At 37.6% G+C, this 13,328-nt stretch overlaps 1 pseudogene; it reads left to right on the forward strand.

Moving 5' to 3' along the window:
* Window positions 1-13,328, forward strand: part of LOC110774649 (glucose-1-phosphate adenylyltransferase large subunit 1-like) — a 46,098-nt pseudogene that overhangs the window by 17,013 nt on the left and 15,757 nt on the right.

Consider the following 13,328-nt stretch of genomic DNA (forward strand, 5'->3'; position numbering starts at 1 on the left):
AGCAAAGCGTCAAAAATTGACCGCCCAAGTCATTTTCAGCGCCCAGGGCTGGGCGTCGAAATTTCTGACGCCCCGGCCTGGGCGTTGAAACTCTCTGCCTGACAAAAATTTTCTTTTCAGAAAGTGCTCGTCATTTTATCCGCACACAACGGAAAAATAACGAACACTTGAGGGGTACAGTACGTATCCAAATAAGCTTACCAACCAAGAATATAACCATACAAATTAGTCGAATTTCGAATTTCATATTTTACGCAACTTATGGCAAAAAAAAAGGCAGATGAAAATAATGATAATACTTCACTCATTTGACCGATTAAGTAATATGTTTTCACCTCAGGGCATATCTACCGAAATCCGGCATACTAGAACTTATTCTAAAGCTAGAACTACGCGCGACCTGATTCTGACAAGATACGTAGGCAATCCTTACCAAGGATTCGGTCCAATAAAAAAACAAATATTCTTTGTGCAAAAAGTGTTAGACATATAAAATACATAAAAAAGAGGAGAAAAAAAAAATAAATGAAAATGAAAAATAAAAATACTCCTTTATTGAGAAATAATAAGAAGGAAAACAAAGTGCTAGGAATAAAAACAAACGCAACTGAAATAAATAAAGGGCACCTACACCCTAGCAAGAACTACACTACTCTAGTTCTTCCGGATCATCAAATAAAGTCTTGTAGAGGGCAATGTTCGCAGGATCCACCCCCACAGTCTTCTGCGCTACCCCAATATCAATCTCCATAAGAACCGGCTCCTGGACACTAACTTCCAAAGATGCCAAGGCTTCAGAAACATTCTCAGTTATAGCCCGCTCAGCCTCAAGGGCACAGACAATGGTGGGAGAAGGATTATTATCATCAGCTAGACTAGCCACTGTTTCTACAGGCGGCTGAGCCTTCCTGACCCATACATTGTTCCGGCGATGATCTCCGAGAGAGCTTGCATTTCTTTTAACAACAGCATGCCCCTTCATGTTAGACATCTTTTTAGGCCTAAAACTGGGACGGGGAGGAACTTCCTTTCGCTTTCGATCAGGACGAGCTTTCACAGTCTTAATACTATAGGTACGAGGTCTGGCAGAATCAGGACCCTAATACTTAACACGAATACGAGGTATCAAAAGCTCAGCCGGCTCCCCATTACGAGCCTCGGCCGTCACATCTTTATCATCGGAGCTCATCCACAACTTGTAGTTTTCAGAAAAACCCACAAAGCCATTTGTAGCTACGGCCCAACGCGGGAGACCATCATAATACTTAGCCCACGCTAGAACCCGTGTTTGTGAAAAGGCCGCTACCTTAGGTGGTACCGTATCAGAAAAGGGGATAGTCTGCCTTAAACCATATTGATGCATGACTCGGTAAGGGAAAATATAAATGGGACGAGATAGCCCCAACAAAGAAACATAAACCGATACATCAGAACCCCCTGTCATAGTAGTCAAACCCCACCATGGTACCACCCACTTAATAGAACAAATGCCATAAGTAAAAAAGGAGGTCCATTCGCCCTCGTCCTGGCCTTAGTGCAAGTATTTTCGGTTACCCAAGGCTATAGGGCGATAATGTTTAGGATCGGCAGGAGCTTCCAAAAGTCTAAGCCGTTCCGCAAGCCAAATCTGCAGAAACAGGTACGATCGAATCAAAAGAATGAAAAGAAAGAAAAAAAAATAGGATCCTGGGGCGCAGTTTCAACGCCCCGGACCAGGCGCCGAAAATTCCAGCGCCCAGCCGTGGGCGCTGAAACTCAGCCCCAGGCAAAAAGAAATATATGCAAAAGGGACGTATACGTGCGCAAGGAAAAATCGATTACCTGCAGTAATAGGGTGCTTCCCTTAAAATGTTCAGATTTGGCATCCTTCTTCAGCTCATCCGCACTCAGCAAAGTCTCGGCAACAACCAACGGCATAATAGAATAGCAACTTTCCATCTGGCTAATCAAGGGGATCAACCTTATGTCACCGAACTCACCATTATTATTCGACAGCAAATAATGATTCAACAAGCAAAATACAAGGGCTCGGATATTCAATTTCTGTTCGGTCACATTCTTACTAGGCCTAAAATGATGTTTTACCAGTTTTGCCAAGTTAACCTTGTCATCTACAACAATTTCAGCAAACATGTTATCATCTAGTCCTAGGAAAGCCCTTATGGTTGTTTTACCCTCTTCAATAGTGCCAGGAGTAACAGGAGTAGCATTAGTAGGATAACCAAGGATCGCAGCAAATTCATCGGGCAAAGGACATATTTCGCTGCCCCGAAAGGCAAAAACATGATGATCGGAGTCCCAAAAGCTTAGGGCAGCATGCAGAAAGTTATAATCAATATTAATTTGTTGTAAGCCTAAAAGTGCCTCTAAGTGGTATTCTTTTAACAAAGTTTTTTCTGTAGGAGTAAGGGCCCGTAGCCAACGCCTAACAGTCCGCTGGAGTGAGAAAGTAGGGATCAACATGGCAAAAGCAATGAGTAATTAAAGCACAGCAAAAAGGAGAGAAAGAATTTGAGAGTGGTGGAAAATAGGGACGTATCTAGCCCTTATATATAGCTGAACGCACCCAATGACATCCTGATCCCATTCGGAAACGTGTTAGGAAATCCGAAAGTCAAATATCACCAGGAAAAGACTTTCAGCGCCCACGGCTGGGCGCCGAAATGTTTAACGCCTGGCCTTGGGCGCTGAAAATGCAGCCAAAGGCCCAGATTTCACAAAACACGGAACAGGAAAGGACTTAAGACTGTGTTGCTAAACACGAGGCCCTATTGCAAGTAGGATCAAGCCCAAAGCACCTTTAGCTCCCAAATAAGCAAATATAAACATTAAAACTTGGTCGAAACTTAGACTCGTCTCAGAAAATACTTATGTACACTTTAAAAAAAAAAAAATATCATGGTCATTCTTCGAAACACCAAAAATATGTGTCGTCAAGTCGTTGGTTTTCCAAATAAAAAATGTCTGTGTGTTAAAGGATTAACCCGGGCCAAGCTAAAGCCGGATGTCGCCTGAAAACTAAAGTCGCACTCCACGGCTTCGCTAAAGTAGCACACTACTATAAAAAGTCGCTCGCACATACGAGCATGACCCCCAAACATGATTACAAGATGCGAAAAACGACCGACGAGCCCCAGTGCTTGGGGGCTCGCGAAAAATAGACTCCAACAAGGAGCGCACGATCAAAATCACATTCCCGGACTGCGCCATACACCATATCATGTTTGGATATCTAAAAAAAAAAAAAAAACAGGTTCGACCTCATCGAAGGGTCGTCATTGATACTTGTGCACGGTCCTCTGATCGAAGATCAAGTCGAGAGGTAAAGACTAGCTCAAAATCACAAAAGCAGACGGTCGCAAGACAAAGGTCCGCCTGAACACGTTGTCAGCCCACGTTCAGGTTACAACTAAATTCGAGCATCCCTCGAAAGAATTCGCTCTTGCAAGAATGAACAAAAAGAAATTCTCAAAAGAAATCACAAAGAACCAAAGACATAGGAACTTGCCCATCTTCAGTCGGCAAGATCGCGTCACAAACCGCGCGAGTTCCCAAAAAAAAAAAACGAATTCAGGGACGTCCACCCTTAGCCGACAGGGCTCGCCCACCTTCAGCGGGCGGGGTCTGCGTCACTAGCCGCGCAGGTCCTCAGTTTTCGAAAAATAGAATCTTCAGAATAAACAAAATGAAACAGGCTCGCCATCTACAGCCGGCGGGGTCTACGTCACAAACCACGTAGGTCCTTATTTTCAAAAAAAACATAAAACAAATTTCAAAATAGATTCGTCCACTTCTATCGGACGGGGTGTCCACCCTTAGCGGACAGGTTCGCCATCTTTAGCCGGCGGGGTCTACGTCACAAACCGCGTAGGTCCTTATTTTTAAATTTCAAAAACAGATTCGTCCACTTCTATCGGACGGGGTGTCCACCCTTAGCGGACAGGCTCGCCATCTTTAGCCGGCGGGGTCTGCATCACTAACCGTGCAGGTCCTTAGTCGCTGCAGCGATAACTTTTTCTAGTTTTCCCTTATCCAAAAATTAAAAGGATTGGTTTTCCGTTTTTTTTTTCCAAAAAAAAGAGAGCGATGTGCTGGATTTTCCTTCGTTTTACGTCCCATAAAAACAAGGGGGTTTTCTCGTTTAGCTAGCCCTGAAAATGAGAATCTTTAAAAACGCTTTTACCTCGCGATTGGGCTTGGCCAGGCCCAATTACACTTTATAGCTTTGATTTCGAAAACATCTGTAGCTACTCCCAATGACAAAGTGAGGGAGTTTCTACGCACCTTTAGATCCTTCCAATGACAACGTGAGGAAGTTTTTATACTATCAGTTGATAAATCCAAATGACATGTGAGGGATATGTCGACATTTCAAGTGATGACCCTTAAGTAAAATGTTATCACTCGGGGGCTCGTGAGACCCTCGCAAAACAGGTCACATACACCATGGCTTGTGTGACGCACTCCGTCTAATACTTTGACCATCGTCTTACTCCAAGACTTAGTCAAAGTGGGGGCTAACTGTAGACACCTACTTTTGTCCCCATTCCCGAAAGGGAAAGGTTCGATGATGAAAGCATAAATCTCCAATTGACAACGCATCTCCTATAAAATAAACGAATCTCAATTCCCCTTTTCATTTCACCCGAAACATGATATTTATAGAAAACTGCTGTTTATGGAAACCTGCTAAAAATAGTAACTGCCATAAAAGGTATCTTCTAAAAGTGGCAAATCATAAATGATAGAAACCTGTCAGAATTAGGTGTTGCATTCCAACATAAATCCTAAATGAGATAGAAAACTGCGAGAATCCTATTCCTAATATGATTCGGAAATAAGAGTTACGTATTAATTAAAATCCTAACGAGCCTAGAGTTCGTAACGGACCCAGACGCATTCCGTCATGAAATTGATACGCACTAAAAGACTCGATTAAGTCTCAAACTCTACGGATTTCAGGAATCCGAATCTGACTAAGAAAACAGCCCAGGCCCTATTTTCAACGCCTGGCTCTGGGCACCGAAATCTTTGGCGCACAGGCCTGGGCGCTGAAAATACCTGGGTACGTGTTTTTTCCTAATTCTTTATGGATTAGAACTCTGCAATTCTATCTTTCCACGAACTCTTCCCTATAAATACAGCCCTAAATTCGACGTGAAAAGAACACACACAACACAATTATATTCTGAGTATTGACTCCAACCCTTAGCCTAAGCCTCACGCTGCGAAACTGTTCATGCGTTCTGTCGCAATCGATCCATAAATCGAACAGATCGTATCCTGTCCCATAATTGAGATTCGTTAAATAAAAAGGAGAAATAGCAAAGTCAAAGTGGTTAGTTTTCTGAGAACCGTGACGCACCTCTCAAGGGTGCGTCGTAATGTGTCCCTTCTCGATGATTTAATTGCTTTCCTCGCCCTTTTTATGAACTGTTAAACTAACTAAATCTGAATGTTCTATCACGCCTTACAAATATAATATATTTGGGAAATTGGATTATCATGCTAGGTCCCTTAGTGCAATCTAAATCAGATAATCGCGATCGATCTAGTATTATATGTTGCATATTGCTAAAATCAACTCAGATTAGTTTAATAGTTAACCCATGTCCCTTCAATTATTTATGCTGAGCTAGTAAGGATATCCTGCCTCTGGAGTTATCGACGAGCGAAGTACTCCTCTCGGTAGTTACAGTCCCCCGAACCCTCAATCTCTACCTTGCGGGTGTATGTTGAGAGATCCCCACACCAGGGATCACAAGGGAACCTACGACCGTCGTGGTCAAACATAATTGCACTCCCTTTATGTCACGATAACCGGGTTTTGTCAGTTTTTCTCATTGTCGTTAAAAACTGAATGGCGACTCCTATATTACTAGTCAATTGGGTGTATACTCACAGGAAATCCAATTACACTTGATTGAATAAAAGAATCGTCACACCCACGAGGGACGAGGTCACGCATTAGCCTCGTGCTTTTTCGACCCCCTCACAGTATATTAATTCGAGTTTGATACAGGTTAATGTTGGAGGATGCTACAAGCTTATTTATGTTCCGATGAGTAACTGCATCAATAGTCATATAAACCAAGTGTTCATATTAACTCAGTTCAATTCTATTCTGCTTCCCTAAATCGCCACATATACCGCACTAATCATGGAAACGGTATCAACTTTGAAGACGGATTTCAGAGGTAAACTTCTGGTGTAACATACCCTTAGTTCGCCTTGAGATGTGACTTTGGATTGCCTAATCGAATAAGAATAAAAAATTGACATAGAATTCTGTCAAATCTTATTTGATTAATAGGTTTTGGCAGCTACACAAACACAAGGAGAAACTGGAAAGAACTATTTCAAGGAACAACTGATGTTGTCAAACAATTTATATGGCTGTTTGAGGTAGGGATAGTTGATTTTCTAGTTCTTTTACTTCTGCTTGGGAACCTATAGAATAAAAAGTATTGGAATGTGAGAGAAGAGTTTGTGCTGAATTTCTATAATATATACAAGATGCGAGGAATAAGAATATCGAGAATGTTCTCATATTGTCTGGTGATCAGCTCTACAGAATGGACTATATGTGGATCTTGTGCAGGTATTGGATAAGATTCTTCTTGCTTTGAATTAATGTAATCTTGGTCACCACAAAATTATCTTAACTATCTTCGCTTAAATCACTTGCAGAATCACATTAACATAAACTTCGATATCACAGTTTCTTGTGATCCTGTGGGTGAGAGCTACCCTTCCACAGTTCCACAGTGACACTTAAGTTTCCTGCTTGTATTTGGCTTCATTTACGCCTTATAGTGCATGTGATTATGGATTGATGAAGATAGACAACAGAGGCCAAGTTGTCCAGTTTTGTGAAAAATCCAAGGGGGCTGACTTGGAATCTATGGTGACAAAATATATCTATTATGTGCTTATGTTTTCTTTGTTTTTACAACTGAAAAGGAAGAAGACTAAATCATTTTGATGTCCAATTTTCTGCGGCAAGTGGACACCCAAATCCTTTGATTATCTCAAAACGATGCATCAAGTAACCCTTACATTGCATCCTTTGGAGTTCATGTGTTTAAGACATATGTTCTACTTAAACTTCTAACACAGGCATACCCAAGATCCAATGACTTTGGGTCTGAAATTCTTCCTTCTGATGTGAAGGATCATAATATTCAGGTATAATTCTAAAAGATGATCTCTTTGCTGTGAAGGATGTATTACTCATTATACAAAACGTCGGCATCTAAAGTGACTTTTCTCTCTTTCCAGTGGAGTATTTCAAATTGTACTACCATTAATTCTTCTTCAAAGCCTATTAGCTCAAATGGTAGAGCAATGTGCCATGCACGTATATGTAGGTTCGAGTCCTAAATAGGCTGCAAATATATATATGCGCTAAAAAAGCAATTCTAATTAAGATGCGACTCAATAGAGGAAACTAAAATATGCATCGCGTCGAACAAATGAGGCGACACCATAGAGTATCATATGCATCGCCTCAAACGAAGTAGGCGACTATAAAGAGTACCATATGCGTCGCCTCTATCGAAATAGGCGACACCATAGAGTACTATATACATCACCTCAAACTAAGCAGGCGACACCATAGAGTATCATATGCGTCGCCTAAAACGAAGTAGGCGACACCATAGAGTACTATTACATCGCCTCAAACGAAACAGGCGACACGATAGAGCACCATATGCATCGACAAAAAATACAGGGGACATCATAAAGTACCCCATGTGTCGCCTCAAATGAAGTAGGCGACTCGAAAAAGTACATACAAATTCATAGATTTCCTCTACAGAGTCGCCTACAATATAAGAGGCGACACATAAACCGCCCTATAGTGTCGGGTCACAGGCGACACGTAAAGGGGGTACCTATAGAATCGCCCCATGTGGAGTCGGCCGAGTCGCCCATGAGGCGACTCTATAGGTGGTTAAGAGGCGACTCCAAAAGGGTTTTTTGTAGTAGTGTATTTTTCTTCAGAAAAGTATTTGAAACCAGTGATTTAATGCTTATTGGAAGATTTCATCACAAACACGTGGCTGAAAAGTTAAGAAAAAAAAATATATTAGCATAATATAAAGAATATACACAACATTATCAAATCTCAGTCTTTTATGCACGCGATGTGTGTGAAAGTATGAATTAAAGTTAAAATTATTTAGTTACAACTGACATATCTCAACGAAAAATCAGAATCTCAGTTATGCTCTCTAACATTTAAAGAATTCTCTAAACCCTTATATAAATCAGCACGTATCTTATATTGGTTGAGTGCAATCCACCTCAAGCTATTGGTTTGCATTTTGACATAGTTATCAACGACAAATTGTTGGAGTAGACAACTGCCTCTCATGGTTAGAGAATCAAGATGTTGTCGCGTCTATAACACAAAATACTTATTTTGGTCAGAAAGATATAAGTATAAGATTTTAAAGATAAGACGCACAAAAAGAGTTATTAGAAATATGCACTTGAAACGTGTATGCATAGAATTCCCGGCATGTCAACTTTTTACCAGTCCAACTTCGACCGTTTAAATCTCAGTCGTACGAACCATAAGGAAACAGTAGAGGATATTGCAGTAGGTCATAATAATCGGCAGTATCTTTGATATAACTCAATTGACCAGTTACTGACTCTATCATAATATGCCTATCAAAATCAGTAACAAACTCGTAAATTAAAAACCACAAATGTTGTGCGAAATATTTTGGAGAGTGAATAATGTAATTTATTCACTAATTAATTTGATTTTTTAAAAAAGATAATTTTTAAGTTTTTATTTAGATTATAATCGAGTTTTTCTTTTCCACTAAAACAAAGTTTTAATTTAAAATATAAAATAAAATAATTTTTTTATTTTGATGCCTTTTGTTTTTCTTTTCTTCTAAAACGAAAGTTTTAATTAAAATTAATTTTTTTTTATTATTATTTTGATGCCTTTTGTTTTTCTTTTCCTCTAGTCTTATATGAACGCAATGCGTGCGAAAATATTAAAAAAATTACAATTATTTTGTTACAACTAACATATCCCACTGAAAAATTAAAATATATAATTAGGGGTGAGTTTCTTTCCCCGTTTTGGTTTCATTGTGAATTTCTGATTGGAGATAAATATTCTGGCATCGTTGATTTGGGGGTTGTCTATTTGTTTGGATTTTGAGATGCTCACCAGTCAAGGGTATTATCCTTTTTGACAACAAATCCCGGGTTATTGTAATCAAAATCTGGGCATTAAAACCGAATCCATGTAAAATTTGAGTCATTTTATGTTTTCAAGTGTTTTGTTTAGTATTTCGGGGATTATCCCATATTCATTTGGTGCGCGGCGGCTCTTAATTAAATAATTACAGGGGCATATTAAGTTGTAGCTGACTTTCACTGATTTTCACCTTGCTCTACATAGGTTCAAGCTGAACTTTGTTGATTGAACGCCTAAGACGATGCGGCAGTCTGAACATCTAAGGAGATTTCTCATAGGAGCATCTTCCAGTGGCTTGTTTTCTAGGTATGGCCTGTCAATTCTTTAAAAGCAACATGGAGATCTTCAAATTACAGATAATTTTGTAATTTGGACGGCACAATCATACAATTTCTATTTTTTTAACTGTTAAATGACATTTAAGAACTAACATATAACCAAGAATTATAGCCAATAAAAGCGTGCATATTACGATTTACTTTTTGTTTAAGAGGTTGATGAAAACATACCTTATGCCAGTGGCCGGTGGTTATTGCATGCGATGATTAACTTTTAATTGAAATTCAAGCCTTCATAATAGCCAATTACTAGAAGTGTAAATGTGAAATTGGACATCCTCATAATACAAATTCACGAACAATCAATATCAATTAGTTTTTTGTTTAATGAACGACATACCTTATCTTTTGGAAGTAATTCGATGGTAGTGGTTGATGGCAATGGCCATTTATCTAATCTACACAAAGATTAATGCAATTGTTTTAGTATGGCATATTCATATTCTACCTAGTATTTTAGCAATAATACAATTTTCATCGGATAATATAATCATGAATTGTTCAATAACACAATTTCTAAAAATTTTAGGGCATGAATTCAGAAGAAAAATATACATACTTGTATCGGTGCTACTTGAAGGGAAACGACGGTGGAGCTTTTGCGATGAACTTTGTTTATACAATGAGCTTTGTAGTATTAGGTATACAGTTGAATAATTTGATTTTTTTTTGTATTATTCACTCTAACTCAGTAACGTAATTGTAATTCCTACCACTACAAGAAATTGTACTATTAACGACGGAAAATCCCGTCGTGAAAGGCCAATAATCGTTGATTAACGACGGGATTTCCTGTCGCGAACCCGTCATAAAAGGGGGCCGTCGTTAATAGAAATCCCGTCGTAAATCCGTCATAAACCCGTCGTAAAAGACATTTGCGACGGTTATTCCCGTCATTGTTTGGTTGTTATCCCCGTCGCAAAAGGCTTTTGCGACGGGATTTTTGACCCGTCGTAATTAGGTTGTCGTTAAAGATATAAATTCTTGTAGTGTACTATTAGGTTTATAGTAGAATACTTTACGTAAATTGTAATAAATTTGTATGTGAATTGATTCTCTTTTATTATTAGTCACGTGAATGGTTCTCAATCAACATAGATTATGGGCGACTTTCCTAATATTTTGATCTCAATTAAAATAAAATTATTCTCTGTTGACTTTTTTTTTGGATAGCTTGTTATGAGTCTTAAAGAAGATTTTAATTAGGCGTTTAAATTGTTTATGGTTTTCTGATTTGGTACTTTATTCCACTAAATAATTAACTTTTGAATTGAATTAATTGAATTAAAGTAAAAGGTAGAGGGTATTTTAGTTTTTTTCAAGGTGGACACCAAAAGTATGATTACGAAAATAACCCTCTCCTCTTGGCTTATATAATAGAGATATCCGTGCGTCTCCTGTGAGACCAGTCACACCATCAACTTGATAGTGTGACGAGCACAAAACCAATAGCGTATCTCCCCTAAAACTATGAAAAAAAAGTAACATATCTAAACTATAGAAGTAACATACCTAAACTAAAAAAGTACCTCCTCTAAAATTATATATAAAAAAAGTAACATGTCTAAACTATAGAAGTAACATACCTAAATTAAAAATGTACCTCCCTTAAAACTCCGTATAAAAAAAGGTAACATGTCTAAACTATAGAAGTAACATACCTAAACTTAAAAAGTACGTCATCTAAAATTATAAAAAAAAAAGTAACATGTCTAAACTATAGAAGTAACATACCTAAACTAAAAAAAATACCTCCTCTAAAATTATATAAAAAAAAGTAACATGTCTAAACTATAGAAGTAACATACCTAAACTAAGAAGGTATCTCCCCTAAAACTACTCCGTATAAAAAAAGTAACATGTATGAACTATAAAAGTAACATAATTAAACTAAAAAAGTACCTCCTCTAAAATTATAAAAAAAAAAGTAACATGTCTAAACTATAGAAATAACATACCTAAATTCGCAAGTGTGAACTGGTCTCACCATCAGTTGATGGTGAGAACAGTCTCATATAAGAATTTGGGTAGAGATATATCAAACAATGTTAATATTTATTGGTAATAACTAATAAGTTAAGTAATTATGATAGAAAATTTTAGGTTACTGCAATATTAACAATAATTAGATTTCATTTTCAACCAATGGGTTAAAAAGAAGAAGACAAAATAATTTTATTTGCAAATAAATAGCTCAATATTAGACTTGTTAAATGACAGAAAAAGTAACCATTATTGTAGATTTTTCGTAAAGAAATATTAAACATATTAGTTTTTCATTTTATTGAATCATAAATATTAAATGTAAAAAAGTTACTACTTAATTGTATTTTAACCAAAGTTACTATCTATTTGAAAAAAGTTACTCCTCAATTTTCAACAAGAACCAATTCTTGGAGGGCTCTTGGGCAAGAGCTATCTTGAAGTAGCTCTCCATGAAGAGCTACTCAAGAGCTCCTCAAGAACCACTCAAGAGCCCCAATGTTGGCCAAGAGCTAGTTCTTGTTGGAGAGCTACTTGGAGAGCTAATTGGAGAGCCACTCCAAAAGCCCCAATGTACATGCTCTTAGGTTTAAACTTTCAAAAAAGTAACTTACATCTACTTTCAAAGTTAAAAACAATGGAAAACTTCGTAAGTTAAGAATGCGATTGTCGATTGGTTGACATCCTTCTCTAAACCCAATTATACATCTAGACTAGACTACGTTACCCTACAAAGTACGCAGGAAAAATAAAGTCTTCCACCTTCACTTTACAATACAATAAATTCAAATAATTGAAAATTAGGTTCTTACGGATAATATGCAATACATGTTCAGATAAGTTAAAATAAGTCTATTTCAAGAAAAATAAGTGCTTCCCAAATCCAACTTGCAACTAAATTAAGTTTTTATGAGTCTCGTATAGTCTAGTTAAGTCCTGACCATCTTGATTTAAGGAAAAAAAAACTAAATTAGGAAAATAAAACGAACTCCAAATTTAAATAACATAGGATTAGAAGTACCATGCAAATGAAAAGAACGGCGAATATGGCAAATTAACCCCATTACTTATGTTTAATGTGCAAATTGGTCCCTTAATTTTCAAATGTAGCCAATCAACCCACAAGTATTTTATAATGTGTAATTGACTCAAATTATTTATTTACTGGTCAAATATCATCAGAAAATATATAATTTTTGCCGGATTGAAACGAGTGTACGAGCAAAATACATTTGATTTATGTACTACATCCATCCCGAAATACTCGAAACGCTTTTCTTATAAAGCCGTTCCGGATTACTTGTAATGTTTCTAAAAATGGAAACTTTTATTAATATATATCAATTTCTAACTTGCCTAAGGACCCACCTACATCCCTACTCTCTAAAAATAAACATTAAAAAATACCTCACTACCCCACTATGGCATTACAATGCATTAAACTCTGTGTCGGTCAAAGCGTTTCGAGTCCTCCGGAACGGAGGGAGTAAATCATAATCCATATCGCTAAATACTCTAGCACCCTCGTCAATCTCACTCTTTCTCTTGCTCTCTTGTTTGCCTTTCAATTTCCCGGTAGGCAATAGCAGAAAGAATGAACCATCACCCCCATCATATCGCAAATGTCATATTCAATTCTTAGTATTAGATTAAAGTTTGTGAGTATTAGATTCTATAGTATTAGTATTAGATTCTATAGTTCTAGCCATAAACATGATTATCATTTTTCTAGTAACAATGGCAGTTGGGAAATGGAGTTAATTACACAATCCGGCGAA

Source organism: Spinacia oleracea, chromosome 2 (genome assembly GCF_020520425.1).
Source record: "Spinacia oleracea cultivar Varoflay chromosome 2, BTI_SOV_V1, whole genome shotgun sequence".
Taxonomy (NCBI): domain Eukaryota; kingdom Viridiplantae; phylum Streptophyta; class Magnoliopsida; order Caryophyllales; family Amaranthaceae; genus Spinacia; species Spinacia oleracea.